Source organism: Hetaerina americana, unplaced genomic scaffold, assembly GCF_022747635.1.
Source record: "Hetaerina americana unplaced genomic scaffold, ioHetAmer1.1.p SCAF_53, whole genome shotgun sequence".
Classification (NCBI taxonomy): Eukaryota; Metazoa; Arthropoda; class Insecta; order Odonata; family Calopterygidae; genus Hetaerina; species Hetaerina americana.
Genome location: NW_027287128.1, coordinates 454,927 through 471,127, shown reverse-complemented (window position 1 = coordinate 471,127; position 16,201 = coordinate 454,927). Strand labels below are relative to the sequence as shown.

General features: G+C 43.0%; 1 protein-coding gene across 2 annotated transcripts in view; it reads left to right on the top strand.

Moving 5' to 3' along the window:
- Nucleotides 1–16,201, top strand: part of LOC139694722 (uncharacterized) — a 552,273-nt gene that overhangs the window by 453,927 nt on the left and 82,145 nt on the right. The window lies entirely within an intron of this gene.

The following is a 16,201-nucleotide window of genomic DNA, read 5'->3' as shown; positions in this document are numbered from 1 at the left end:
GGGCACGCTGCCATTCATTTTCAATATTAAGTTTGCTAGTTTTAATTTTCCAACTCTCGTGGATGAAATACCTATGTCTAGAAATGGCCCGCATATGCAAACCACGAAGTAGGGAAGTACACTGACTTTTTTATTGCTTTCTTTGTTTTTGTTGATTAATTTTCAGTTACTAAATTTTTGTCTAAGATTTAGAGGGTTTCCATGCAAATGGGTGGCGAATGGGAAATAGAAATCACCTAATTTACCATCAGGAGAATTGAAAAAGAGAGCAGGATAAAACTAGTGTACTTGCACTCTATCCTCCGATCTAGAATCAGCTCCTCTTCTCTTCTCTCTGGGCGACCAACAGGTGCTCCCGATGCATTCAATTGTCTCTGCCTCTGATCTAGAGGAAGAAGAGAGAGAGAGAGAGAGAGAGGAAGAGTACAAGGAACTGGTTCCAACCCCCCTCCGTGCTCCCTTTTTTTCCTCCATAGCCCCGAGTTGAGATTGTGAGGACAGAACGAATCGACGCCGGATATCTCATTGTTGGAAGACTCCACCCTACCCCTTTCCCCATTCAGCCCATCACTCTCCTATTTATCCCCTCATTCCCCCGCCTCCCCCCCCTTCAACCCTCTGTGCCCACTGCTGCCGAGAGGAAGTCGGCGCGCCCGCGCGCGATCGTGTACACAACGAGCTCATCCCCCCCCCCCCGTAGTGTTCAGCCGAGAGTGAGGACGTGTGCGCCCGCACTTTCCTCCGACCGGATCCTTCATACCCTCGACCATTTCCCCCACGGGTGATAACGAGGTGAAGACTCGACTTAGGATCCCCAAATTTTGAATTTTTCCTCAAGGAAGAGGTCCTTCGTACCGTAAGTGCGATCATTCCCCGCTCCGGAGTGGTCCTTCCAGTGCGAAGACCGCCAAGTGTGTCCCTTGTGTTCATACTTACAGCGCAACTTGTTACGATCTGCTAATGAATCAGATTCCTCGGTTTATACTCAAAATTAACATGCCTAGTATTTTCATCCTATTCCTTTTTACTGGTCCCTGCATAATTTCTTGTTGAAGGTAACTTTTCTCCGGACTAGTATCATCGTTCAGTTCCCACAGTTGGCTAATTATTTCTCATTGTTTTGACAATCATGAAGCTCATGAGTAAATAATTATGGTAAAGGGTATGAGAGTATTATTCCATACAGCTTATGTACCCACTTAATTGGTGCCTCGAGAGTCACAAAAGGTTGACGCATAGTTTAAGTCTTGATGAAATGCCATAACGCATTACATATACATAGGTGTAATAAAGTCATGCTCTTTCATATTTATATTGATTTACGATTGCGTCAAAACGTAGTCCTGGTAGACCTTAAAAGATATACATTATTGAAAACTTACATTAATGGATTTGGAATGGTTGAAGAATCTTTGTGTTGATAGTCTAGCATACGTCCCTTTTTGTTCTGCATTCTCAACCTCTCTTGAAAATCGCTCAGACCCAAAACCAGCCATGCGTTGGAATCTTTTGATACGCTCTTTACGAGTATCCCGAGCTCTTGATTTCCCATGTAAGGTGGAGCGTATTCCCCGCAGCGCAGACAATTCTTTTTCCCACCCCCATTTCTGGTTTTGGTTAAGGGGACTAAACTGTTGACGCGACGAACAATAAAGCATAATTAATTATATCATGCTCATCGCCTTATGCCTCTCATCACCCTGACGTGTGCGTAGCCGCGGAAAAAACACCCTCGGCTCGAGAGTTGGAGGGATAAAAAACCATGCATTCAATCCATCTCCCGAATCCATTCCACATTCTCTTCCTCCTCTCCTAGGAAGAGGGCGACATCCAGAACGAACTCCGAAAGATACCCCGCCGCGGAAGACGTGAAAGAAGGAAATGGATGGCGGGAGGAGAGGGGGGGTGTTTGTGAGGGAAGGATGCGAGGGGGGAGGGGTACGGTTGAATGGTGAGGGTTTGAGTTATGAATACAAGTGGGAAGATGAGGGGGAGAGGTGGAAAGGGGAGCCTCATGGCTCGGCGTTGGCCTCGTCATCCTTTATTTCTGCAACAAATGTGATTGGTGTCTTCACGTCTAGTAATACGGGGACGGAGGGAAGAGACTCATAGATACCACCGATCTCGCGCCTTTTAACATTCTATCTGTTAGTAAAGGCTATACTTTATTTCGATGATTCGAATTTTCATTGTGAGCACATCTGTCGCATTAAGACAAAAGTGGACGATTTTGGAGTGGGAGACACGATTGGTGTAGGATTGCGTAATAATTACTATTTACTCAAGAATAGATGACAGGTCCAAAGAAAGTATTATTTTTAATTCTCTTGAAAATAATAATTGAAAAAAAAGCTGACCCCGGTTTCTTGTTGAATGTATTCGTGCTTTGTGGTGCTTCATAAGTCTTAGCCGTATGTTCTCGGACCAGTTGACTCTAATGGTTTAAAACTATAAATTAGTGTTTGTCTAACTCCTGTTCGTTCAAGGGAGAGTTTTGTTGCACTGAGGTAGCATTTAAGGACTTCGAAAAAATAGCACCCGATCGATTCTTATCTAGCGATTGTATTCGGAAACTGATTTGTGGGCAAAAAAATTAGGACATGCCCTCTTATTATTTCTTTTTGAAATACCTCTTTGTCAAACGTAAACCTGGACGCGAAACCCTTCCTTTTTTCATCCCGTGAGTTGAGATAGCATCTCAATCTCAGTTCGCAAAATTTAATAGCCTGTGCTGATTGTTGATTATCGGTTGCCTAAATCTTAAGCTCTACCAAACGAGAGCCAAGGCCTCATTCAGTAGCTCAAAGATGCGTGATCGTTTCACTTTTTCGAATTCGTGATAAATACACATGAGATAACACTAGGCTACTGTTGGAAAGATGCAATTTTCGGCTATCTTCCTTTGTCACTATTTCATCTCCAATAGCGCGCGCGGAAAAACAAATCCATGTTTCGTTTACGGCGTAGCCGTATAATTCTCTGACATTGACCCGTCAAATCAGAATTGGGATAATTCACTTAAAGTTCCGTTAAGATCCGTAATTACTTTCAACTACCAATTTTCATGTGAACGTAACATGCGATGAAAAAATACAAAGGTATATGCGATGATCCGTTTCTGCTTGTATATATGTACTTGTACAGTCTCAAACCAGGACATCAGTCACATAAATTCAGCATTATGATGCGTTGAAATATTTATTCTTCCTTTTCGCTCATTCTGTAATTCCTTTAAATACGAATTGAAGGCCAGGTTTTCATATTTCATCTGCCGCAAATGAAACTATTTATTCTGTTAAAGCTTAATTTTTCGATTACTTTGTAAATTCTCTGAACAAGTTGTCTGTCATTTATTTTAACTGGAACTTCATTATTTACGAATGGTATATTTTGTATTTTTCACCACAACGGATTTTTTTGCCTATGAGAGACCCCTATGACCGACTGAGATTATGAATAGATAGATCAGGGGAAATGTTAATGCGGGCTCATCCACGACCACGAAAATGTCGATCTGGTTCCACGTCGATCTCTCGGACCCTTGGGTTTTTGGTATTGCTTCTCGGTTATCCCGCATTTTTATCTGGCACATGGCCGTGGAGAGTGTCAAGCCGTCATGCATGCAACCACCATCCCTCTGAGGAATAATCCCCACCCTCTCTCTCTTTTGCCGTTGCAAATAAAATGAAATGAAATTCACATGCGAGGCGATTGTTCTGCGAAAGGCAAGTCAAGTGGGAGTGGAAGGGGTGGACGCGTCCCTCCCCCGTTCCCTTCACCATCAACCCCTCCTCACCCCTTCGACGTCGTTCCCTCCCGCCTCAACGCTGCCCTTCCCCTCCCCAACTTTTCCCGATAGATCCCCCAACCTCCCTCCCGTTCCGAGGCGCACAAGACTCCTCCCTCTCTCCCCCGCGTTGCTAGGCGATGGATGCTGCCGTGCGCTTCCTCCCCCTTCCCCCGCGGAGGTCATGGCCAACCGCTACCATCTTTTTCGGCCGGGGATCCCTTCCCTTGCTTCTTCGCTCCCCCTTCCTCCCAGCAGTCTCCTCTCTCCCACCAGTCGCGGCGGCCCCCGATTCTTCACTCCCGCTCGCATTAGACGCACGAAATGGCAGCGGTTTACGCAGATTTCGCCGCCTCGGTCCCGGGTTTGGAACCCTCCCCCTTTCATCTCCTTCCCTCCCGCTCGTCTTCGGGGGCGGGGCTTCGATCTGGACCCGCTCCGACCGCCATCGGAAAGCGGAGGCTGTGGACGCCTAGAGGGGCGTCGCGGGCCATGTTACACCCTTCGTCCGTCTCCCGCGTCGTCGAAATTCGGGCGCAATTCATCATGTGTAACTTCTCAAGACGATTTCACCCCGTCATTCTGAGAGTTTTCCTCGATGACTTCATATCGAGTAAGGAACGTTTCCCATAAAATTTTCGGTTCGTCTTTCGGTCGATTCCAATGAATTTAGGACGGATATCGAAGACAGGGCATCTCTAACAAGGAAGCGAGATCGATTTAATGTTGATTGCGATACATCCTGTGTTGTTAGTAAGCAAAGAGAGAGCACTTTCATTCCATTTCCCACGGAAAACTTCATCCTCGCAACTGGTAAAATAATTCTAATATCAATTGGGTATTTTTGTAGGGAACAAATTTTGAAATACCTTGAGTGAAATAAATGTTTAGAAATATTTGCATCGAGGTCGAAATGATTTGCCTTGCTCTCGTGGAAATGCAAAAATTTATGTTCATCTCCACGTTGCATTAAATGTGAACATAAATTTAAATCATGAAGGATTCTTGGAAGAGTCCAGTGATGCTCTCCTTGATTGTGATTCGAGTTCACTTTAGTATGATTCGAAGGGTTACTTTATTTTACCACTTTCCCATGTGGCCTTGTTGCCTTTCATTTGCTAATTTTGTGCCCTTTTAACCGGCGTTCGTGTGACCTGCGCCGAATGCAGCTGGCAATCCGAATGCTCCTCGAGCGATGGCTCTAGAGCTAATGTCATCCCACACACGCTCCCATCTCGGATGCGATGGAAGGCGGACGCGACGAGGTCACCTGCGCGGGACGGCGCGTTATCTCCTCTGGCATCCGTCAGCTCTGCGGGAGTAATGCGGTTTCCGTGCCAACCAATGCCAAGAGACCGACGGCTCTTCATTTTGATCCACCGGGGAAGGGCTAATTGGAAAGATGCTCTCAAAGGGCAGCGTCCCCCTTCCCCGATCCCTCTCGGGGTGTAGAATGGTGACGTCGTCCGAGCGATGGATATGGACAAAAGCATCATCATTCCTTATCGGCGGCGCCATCTGGTCACGATTCGCTCTAATGCGCACGCCTTCTCTCCAGTTTCGGGCAACAGTTGTTGCATCAAGAGTGGAATTCGCCAACGGACCCTTTGCCAAATGGCCCGCTCCTCAGCGATGATTTTTTGAGAATATTTCCTTGTTTCCAGGGTTGCAAATGGTACGTTTTTCAGTTTTAGATTCACCAGCAAATGAAGCCGTGGTGTGTGGTTAACATATTTCCACATCTCGAACCCGGCAGGGATCCCTTGCATTCAACCTTTCTGAGGTTTAGGTCACGCAGAGCAATGATATGGAGGGAATTTAACTGCGGAAAAGGGGTGTTTTTATATTTTTAACCTGCTGTGGTCCGTGAACACTTAAACTAATGGTGACTCATATATTCAGTGTGAGATTAAATACTAGTACAATGTGGCGATAATTATTGTCTCTCTTGGTTAATGGATTGGTGATCATTAATCATTTGTATGACTCTCCATCGTTGTGCTCACGACTAGTATTTACAAGAAGTGACTTTAAGACTTCTTTTGGATTTGAATTAGAACTGCAAAGAATAACCCTTCACATCTATCGGCAGTTTCCTAGAGAGAGAACGAGATACTAACATTAAAGAGATAAAAGTCGAGTTTCATACAATTTCCCGAGGATTGCGACTCAATCTACGTGATCGTCGATTTCGTAGTATTCATCATTTTCCAGGTCTTTCACGTTTTTTAGCATAATCCAATTTTTCAACGCCTCCATTTCATTTCCGTACAAATAATATTCTTCATGCATACTACATAACGTGGATAAAAATGGATTCAATCGCACAAAGGATTTAGTAGTCAGGTTTTATGTTAATATCGTGTTGTTCTCATCGCTAAAATGGTCAAGGCGGAGATCGCACCCCTCCCCACGAACACGATTCGGATCAGAAAGTTATGCCGTATTAAGGAAAGTGGAAGTGTTGGATTATTATTTTTTCCTGACTCAAAAAGTTTCATGACATTCCTTTACATCGAAGACGATACCAACTGGGGAAACGGCAATAATATTTCATCATTTATGTCCTCCAGCAAATAGTCTGGAGGAAATAATCGTTACAGGGTGTTTTTGCCCTTTGCTTCGCGAGATGATACTTTGCCAGATGCCAAGGATTAGGATTTATAACCAAGCGTTGCACGTTCCATTTAAAATCGAAATGCTAGAGAAGGGGTAATAAATACGCTATCTTATATTTCACGTTTGTTGGAAGTGAACGTAACCAGAAGGGTTCGTGTTCACAATCAGTTGGTGTTGCATATAGAAACTAGCTTGAAGACAAGCAAAATAAAGCTGGTAAACAGAAAAAACTCGGGAAATTTTTTGCAATTAGTTTTATTTGGTGTTATTTTGACAGAAGATGTAGCTTGAGCTGGCAGGAAATAAGATACCCATAAATGACCAAGGAACTGAAGAATGAAGGGTTCTTTTGGCGGAATTCCAACGCGTTCAGTCTTCGTTTTGTCCCTAGAGTTTTTCAACCGCAGTTGCTGGTCCTCCTGCCGTGAAATTTATGGATCGTTATCCCGCAGGCTAGTCGAGTCTCTTCCTTTGACCGCAAGTGACTTCAAGGGTTGGTCAGGTGGTGAACCGGCTGCGCGCAGACTATCAACGAAGAAGAAAAATTCGCACTGACGTAAACTTAGGGGTATCCATGTGATCACCGCCGTAAATTCATGGCTTGTTGTTAAATTTTACGCGGTATTTTTCCTATCACTGCCATTGCCTTTTATGCGCGGAAGAACTTTCTTACAAATTAAAAACTTGATCCTTTGGGTTCATGAAGCCTTAGAAAAGTGTATTATATCGTAAACGCGTCAAAATATGTCGCAAAATAAGAAAAAATTTTAAACTCGTCATTGTATAGCAATTTCGAAATCATTTAATTTACAAGTTTAATCGTAAATACTGTGAAGGCTGCGATACTTCCTGCTTGATTTCTATTGCCGCATTAAATGCTTACTTTTATTGTTGTGGGACTCAATTATTATCTTCGTTTTCAATGCATCAATTAATAAATATCGGCTTTTATTTATGACTTTCTTCGTATACTACCTGATGACAACTGTGAAGTAATACAGTAAATCTGATATTATATGAAAATAAGTGGCTAAGGCTACACCAATGCTCATTTCATCCGAAAACGTAATATTTTGTCTTTAAAAGTCTTGAGAATGTAATTCATTTACTAAATGAATGGTAAAAGAATTTAAATTTTTATATATTCATAACAAATTAATCACTTTTCATTATTACATGTAATTAATTTAATTCGTTTAACATTTCATCAGAATATATTTAATTGTTATTATTGGAAAAAAGGCATACGTATGTACATTAGAAAGGAAAATAACACCGAATTTTTACTAATGTTTTATATGATTGAAATATAATTCTTACATTCGATTATATTATCCATTACTTGCTTTTTAAAATTGCGTTGAACTATAGAGCTATCCGATATAATTATGGATTCCTTCCTTTGAGTCGATCAACTTCCAACGATATGCCAGCAATCTGCCTCTTTTTGCTCTTCGTGAACCTTACCGCCATCCTTGACTTCGTCAGGGCAAGAAACTCTCCATTGGTTCTTTCCGCAATCCAGTCTCAATCTTCCAAGCGGCTATGATGAGGTTCGTCACCGATCCGTGCCCTCGATGGTAGAGCCACGCCTCTCCCGTCGATGATGGGAAGAGTCGCTTCTCCAACAGTGGACGGCACGGCTGCCCTCTCGCGTGGCCTGCTTGAAAGATTCCAGCGCGAGCAGCCTTCCTCCAGCTGCTTTCCCGTCTGTCTGCCCCCCTATCTCCTTCTCTACTCCCTCCTCCTGTTGTGACTCTCCTCATTTCTCGCCCCCGATAACTGTCCCTGCTCATTACCGTCTATGTAGTGCAATCGGCCAAGATCTCGGGATTAAATATGGTCACACGCGCGGTGTTCCAAGGTTCACGGTCGCTGAAGGAACGTTTTTTTATCTCGTTGAATTTCTCTTAGAATGGACAGCTGCGGAGCCATCTCCAGAGTATTGATTTCAGCAATACGATCTAGTTTCATTGCTGGCTAGTTACTATCTACTTGCACTATTAATCTGCGAGTTAAAACATGCTGTGCTTGCATATTCTTTGCCTATAGATTTTCAATCTGCTTGGGAGTATAGCGATTGGAGTAGAAATGCCGACATTTTCCATGCTTTTTCTCGGTTTCGTAGGTTTCATGCTTTTTTGGATGTAGATAACGAAAGTAAACTTGTTTAATCTAAATGCGATAATATCTGAATTCAAACTCTCGTTCTGATTGTAGTAAATTTGGTGGTAAGAGTTTAGCACGGCAGAGTTTTGTCAGTGACTGATCGCATGTACGTATCTCGTAGATTGCTCATAAAATGTCTCAATTACAGCGGAGCGTCCACTATATTTGCCCAGATAGATGCAGAAAATGAAAAAGATCAAGTTATGGCTGGAGGAATTTTTTTTTACTACCTATATGCTTGATGGAAAATATATTCAAGTTAAAAAAGAAATGCCATTATTTCGTGAATCGTACATTCTTAATAGACCATAAATGTGTTTATTTAATCATTTTTATTGAATGCAAAACCTTATGTATTCCTACCTCATGGTATGAGGACGCTCGTATGAAATCTTTCATATTATCTCGTTCTGTAGTCTCCATTTACAACATTTTTCCGAGAAAAATTGGGCCAATGAGACCAGTCTGTTGGTCTCGATCTGTAGCATCAGTGTCGCGAATGCACTATCGTATCTTGGCTAGTAGCGACTGGAGAACGGGCAGGGCCATGACGTATGATGAAACAGCATGAAATTCATATTGACGTGGCCAATTTGTAGGAATTGAATGAACCGAAATGCCAAGGGTCCGTAAGGAGTTGTCTATTTGTTACGTCGTCGCATTGATTTAGGCATATTTGATACCACTATTACACGTTCGTCGCCATGTTTCCCCTTAATATTACATCGCACATGATGCTATTAAACCTTCAATTTCTTTCATAATTTGAACAAAGATTATCTCATTTTTCAGCTGTACAACCGATCGCTCGTCCTGGAGTGTAGAAGTTAATCGCTTCACCGACTCCTTCCGTACTTATATCGCAGGAAAAAAATATGTACCTATTTTCACACTCACTAAGACCCTCGCCACCGTCAGGCGTCATATAATTCTCGTACAGATCTCTCTCGCATCTTCAATACACGAAAGGGTCTACGTCGACGATGTAGAAAACAATAGCAACACAACCATTCAAATACCTCATAATGAAATATTACTCAATTGTTTTAAATGCCATGATCAAATCACAAGTTCACCTAATGATGTGCGACTTAACGACAAACCCAACCCGATACGCTCAGTTGTCACTCACAGAGTATTCTATCCCTATGCAATAAATAGCGTAAGGATGATTTTTATAATATCTGCGAGTACGTTGTAGAACGACTTTCTTATGGCTCGAGTCACCAAACGAAGAACTTCTAAGGAGAGCGTTTGCAAGAGCAGATCACCATTACACGTTATTAGAATTATTTTTTCCCTCTAAACTACCAGAAATGTATGCCAGAATGCCGATGTGCCCCAGTCGTACCCTCATGCCGACCAAACACTGGCTTCGCCTCGATAGTATGCTTTTCCTAATGAGGGCGATATCTGAATTCAATATCGCACTGGGTGTTACGAGGACGGGTAAATAGAGGATCCACGGCTTCCGATCCCTTAAGGGGAAGAGTGTCATTGAAAGAGAAGACTTACCCGCAATCCTCCCACTTTGTCGGGGCCCCCGTCGATGTTCCGTCGCCTCCCACATCCCCCGCGCCGTTCCCTCCTTCCCTCCCGTCCCTCTCTCCTTCCCCCACGGCCCCTGTTCTTTCCTCTCCTCACTTCCCTCCCTACTCTCCCCAACCACCCGCCCCTCCTAGCTCCTTACCCTACTTCTGTTCCACAAGCTCGCCGCGACCGACGTGTGACCCTCTGCCCGAGCGAAGTTTATGTCGTTCCCATGATTCGCGACTTTCTTCCTCGGGAAGCTGCGCTATCAAGTCTGCCGCCCCCCTCCTCTCCCCGCCCCATCTATCCCCCTTTTCCCTCGCCGCCCTCTCACACCTCATGCGACCACTCCTGTGACTTTTCGCGTCTATCTCCGCCTCCCAGTCTCTGCCACTGGACCCGCGGTGCTGTGATGCTCTACCCCATCCATCCCTCCCTATCACATCGGCCCCTCGACCGACCCCTCCGCCTTTGCTGCATTCTCAGGAGGACTATTCGATCTTTCATTTTATCGGTGACTGAAGGACTGATATACTCGTATATGAAGGCACTGTTGTAATGGCGAAATACCTATATATAATTAGCAGTATATTAATGAGTATCAAAATGACAGGATATATGACAGTAACATGCATACAGAGGTTTTTCATCTACCATCGCCCTTGGCCGAATGGATTGCACAGCGGTGAGTTCTTAAGCTCTCTCGACGGGGCTTTAGAACGTTCGTCCACTTGGTACCCATAGCATCTCGTCCATCGTAACGTATCGATGTCAACAATATTGGCGCTCGGCATATCGATATCTCCCACTGAATCGTGCCCAAATCGGTCGATATGAAAACTTACGTTGTTTGTTTACACTGTAGGTTATTTCTTATGGGCCCACCTCTCGGGAATCCTTCCTACCAATCCTCACCTAAACACGAATGCGCTGTGTAGAGTTCCGTCGGCAAGCTTAAGGAAGTGCGAGCGGAAGGCCAGGTCGTGCGTGCTCCAATGGAATGGGGGGAGATGTGGTAGCGATATAAATGCTTAATCGCGGACCATCTGTTGCCTAGGTTTTGGGAAATATAGATTGCGATCACGGTTGTTCGTTCCGCGATAACTCAGATCTAATGATTTTTCCCCCAAGTTTTAGTATGTCAGTTATGTCGGCTCTCTTCTCACTTTTAATGTGGATTGTCGCAATGAAACAGAGTGCGTCGGGGTAAAAACAACATAAACCTACTGGTGAATGACAATGCCATTCAACTCGAAAATTATTAACCAATCTGAGGTGATAAAATCAAATATCAGGTGTTCCATTTTTGATGTCGACTGACTAAACAGCTCTCTCCTGTTCCAACTGTTCCGTCAAATTACCGAATCCGAATAATATAATTATTAGGGTTGCCAAAAATGATTTGAGTGGCTCGTGTTTGAAAATCGAGTGTCTCAGCAGACTTTAACTCTTTTTGATTACATGCAATCACATTTTAACAATAATCTATGTTAAATACTAAAAAATAACGTTTTTGTAAATATTTAAACTTAATATTATCGCAGTGGATCGCGGCCCCTTTTTCCTCCATCACTGGAGAAGTTTTCTTCTCTTACTATGCAATAAATTCCAAGAAAGCAAAAGAAAAGTCGATCGCCTAAATTTTTTATCGGTATTTGAATATTTTTTTAAAATTATTAAACTTCGAGGATTCCAGTACTATACGGGTGAGCGACGGTTGCCACGTTTAATTCTACGCTGAGAAGGCGACGAGCTTTTGGTAAGGAATAGCTCGTCCGCCTTCTCCACTGTAGCAGACGTATTTATTAAAACGTTCTGACTGATCTTATTCTTTTTTTTTTGAGACCTTCGCGACGGGTTGATTACTGAGATTCTGAGGACGAGATTCCTATCCCTGTCTCTTTCAAGAGCGAGCATACGAGCGCTAACGCTTATAAAACCAGATCCGAACGCTAATTAGCAGACGACATTTAGATTGGTTTTATAATGCTCTATTTATCTTATTTAGTTGACCAAGTACCTGATACAAGATTTTTCTTCAGCATCCGGTCTATTTGCATTGAAGCAACCAATTAGCCGACATTTACGCTTCGCTCCGCCATCATTTACTTCATCTCTTGAAGGATGTGCGTGAATCGATCTCGTTTAAGTATTGATGCTTTCGCGTAAATTTTCGAAATTGAGTCATTTATAGTCGCGATAACTTTCCACGCAGCCTTTTCGATTCATTTGAAGAAATATAGTCATGTTCTTGCACATGTGGGCTATTTTCTCCTCTGATAAGAAAAGATATGTACCTCCGTTTAATTTTATTGCAGTCGCAAGTTTCTTGTCCAATGAATGATTGAAAGGAGTTGGGTATTCGTTCTCTACAGTCGTGGAAAGTACTGTGTAATTTGAACTCGGGTACCTGTATGAAGAGATCTGCTACTGTTCCGTAGAAGAAATTCTGTAATAAATGAAACATTTTATTCTTTTAGACTCTCTATGAAATAGTCGACCAAAATAATAATGATATCGTTCATTGTAGGTGATATTTTGAAACTCGTGGTCACGGAATGACAAATCCGTTAATATTTATTTGATAATTTTGATGAACGCTTAATTTTAGCTCCTCAGAATAACTCATTTTGGTAGAGGTCCTATCAACTCCTTTCACTCAAATAATCAATCACCTTTCATATTACTATGCGCAATTTTTCTCACGTGACATGATTAAATTTTATCCGTGCTATCCTATTCTGAAATATATGTTTGAATACTGGTAAAAATAATAGCGATACTGTCGTACCGATACAAATGTTGCGGCATTACGGAAGAACACCGACACTTGGCCGCATACAATCCAGTAATCCTGCCTGGCAATTAATGTCTTTGAGTAGGTCTCATGAAACAAAAGTTGTGATATTAAGATCGGCCGTCCGATAAAGAGAAAAAAATGGAACAGGAAAATCAAACTGGGATCTGGAGCAGCTTAGTATTTTTTCTCTTGAAAAACTGGATTTCGCCTAACTAGAAAAAGGAAAGAAATGGCATTTTATTTGCAGAAATTTCTCTGGTGACCCCGCAAAAAAAGCATGATGAATATTTAAATCAAATTTCGAGTGACGATCAAGTTGAGAGTGTGAGATTTTCATGCCGCGTAGTTGTTTTCAAACGAGGTTAAAACTTGCCCCTCTTATACTTTCATGTTGTGACACTTCCTAAGTATTTGTTGACCCTGCCCGTATATAGATTTTGAAGGCCACCGTACTTTGGACGCATCTTAAGCCTCTCCTCAAACACCAGCTGTCTACCATAAGGCACTTGCCCACTTCAGGGCGCCCAAACCCATGCATACCTGTGTTTCTCTTTTTCCTCGATATTTATTTGACCTGCGGGATCCGTAGTAGTTTCTCCCAAAAAAATTGAAAGAATTTACTGTTCGTTTGTTTTAGTGCCCATAAACATTATATTGGACGTCGAGAGTATCCGAATTATTTCACACTAATTATGAATGTTAATCTAAATTAGTGCTTTAGAAAATGATCGCCAAGTAGCTTTAAAATTGTCCATTTGAATATTTAAAAACTCTCAATATTGATAACGTGAAGGCAGGTTTTTACGAGGGGCATTAGATCTTCGCCATGCATACCGTAATTTCGTTGTGGATGGACGCTTTCGTAAGTTCTGATAAGTTAGCATTTACGTAAACATTACATCCATCGACTTATCATCAATTCTATTTCCTACTTATGAGGTTGTACTCAATTTTTCATTAGATTTCAGCCCGTGAAAACTTAAATTGGTCACATTTACAAAGTTTAAATTGCAATCCTTAAATTTAAGAGTTAAAATTAACTATTAGAAATATTGTTAAGCATTCCGTGTTGCAAATAAAAACTCATTATTGTAATCTTTTCCATCTAATATTCTAAATCTTGAAGATTTGGGTGGTATTGATAGTAGAGCTAGGTCTTTTTGGTTTGAATAATTTTATTACTTCTTATATTTGGGTATGCGATTTAATGTGTTATACTGTCGAGGCATTTATCGTTTACCGTGGCACACATGGAATACTCATATCCAGTTTCAGAATCTTAAATAAAATAATATTAAACAGAATTAATCTTAGTCTTAAAATTCACAATTTTAAGTAGCTTCTTAAATTTGGTGACTTCTTAAATTTGGTAACTTTAAAATTGGGCTGTTCCACTATTCGCACATCCCAAACGCTGATGTGGGACACAAATCAAAATAGAAATCTCTTTCATCATGGTATAATAACATGATAATATTGGTGTCGGTCCACCTTTCTCGAAGTTTACCTGAGTGTCAGTTTTGATGATATCAACGTGATGCTGTGTCCGCCTGTTTTTTAATAACATGCACGAAAGCAAAAATATCTCAGAAAAAGTGTAAAACTTGAATCCTGAGAGCGCATTACGGGGTTCCATATTCGAGGGGGCAAATTTTTTGCGAGTGGATTTTGTGAAATGTATTTGGCGAGACGAAACGAATAGCCGCTGGTCGACGAGTGTTTTTCCTTTGGACTCATCCGCGCATGTGTGCTCACTCCCACCCACTACGGTCATACCCACTTACGCAGGGCCTCCGCTGCGAGGAATGGCGAAGTTTCCGCTGCCCTCCGCCAGAGGTGCGATTGTTCCCGCCCGCTCCGTGGCCTTGACTCCTTGGGGTCTTGCCCGGCGGTTTCTCTCTCTTCTCCCTTCCTCCCGCCGTCTCTCTCCAGCAGAGGTGGACGCTGTGCCCTCCCGAGACGAGCGGGGTAGTTACACGGGGCGGACCCGTGTGGCGCGAGATTTGTGTAAAGGGGGGGGAGGACCGCTCGCATGGGGTCGGCGGACGGAGAGTGGGGATGAAGGGGACGGCGTGTGTTAGATTAGGGGCAGAGGTATTGTTAGCCATGGGGAGGGAAGGCGGTGTCCTCCAGTCCGCGAGGCCACAGCTCCTGGGCTGCGACAATCTCTGTTGGGTGATCGGAACGAGTGGTTTCTTTAAATGGCCGGTTTCTTTTCCTTCATGCGAGTCCCAACGCATTCACTCCGTGGCAGCTCTGGCCTAATCCGGAAAATGAGATAATGTTAAGGCGCGCTGATGGACGATCGGCTGGCTCCTCCACGGGAAGATGCGAATTCCAAAAACGCGACGCACGGGAGTTGGGTGGATGAGAGGTTCCGACGGAGAGTTTGCACGGGGGAGTCGGGGAGCCATCAAAGGGCGCCCTCACCTGTTTAGCAAGCCTTCGGGGATAAGCAGATTTCGAGACGGGGTGGATGTTCCAAAGCGGGCGAATAATAAATTTGGAAAGGATTTTTATTCAGCCAATCGGAGCTCGGGGGTTTTACGGATTGTTTCAAAGTGAGTGCGATGAAGATTTTGTGACGCTAATGAGGCGGAGTGGCCTCTCTGTTTACCGCTCCCTACAGACCGACTGGTTCCGTGAATTGTACGCTACGAATGTGCGAAATTCCCTCTCTTTACACGTTCTATGTCTATTTGTGATCTTTTTGTTATTATCAGGAAAATAAATAGGTGAAATAAATACCTCTTTTGCTGTATAATTCCGATTATACATTTTTAAGGCGGGATGATTGTCATCGATGTGTTACCGTGGCAACTTGTCCTCCCATTACTGTGGACGTTTCCATACCACATCCATTTTTCAAATTTGCTCGCCCAAAATTCGCGCACGAGTCTGGAATCTGCCCACACCCTTCAGGACTGGCAGCGAACGCGCTGCCCACCGGAATAACCGGCCTGGCGCCATGAATATTAATCGCCAATGACGGTTTAAGTGCCACTGGGCGGCGTAACTGCCTCATATCAAATTGGGTACATTTTTCGAAATTCTGAAGGATGGGTCAGAGATATTCAACGGTGGAATTTCTTCTCTCAGTGCTTTCGTCAAATTTGATTGACATTGGCCAAAACCTAATGTATGGAACCTTAGTTCGAGGGTGTCGATAAAGTGACATGTTTCCTCCTTATGACAGCATATTTATGCGTGAGGTAATGTCAGCTATATTTTAGTAATGGTACTTTATAGGTATGTTTTGTGGCCACAGTCATTCTAGGCCATGCCTCTGTTTCAAT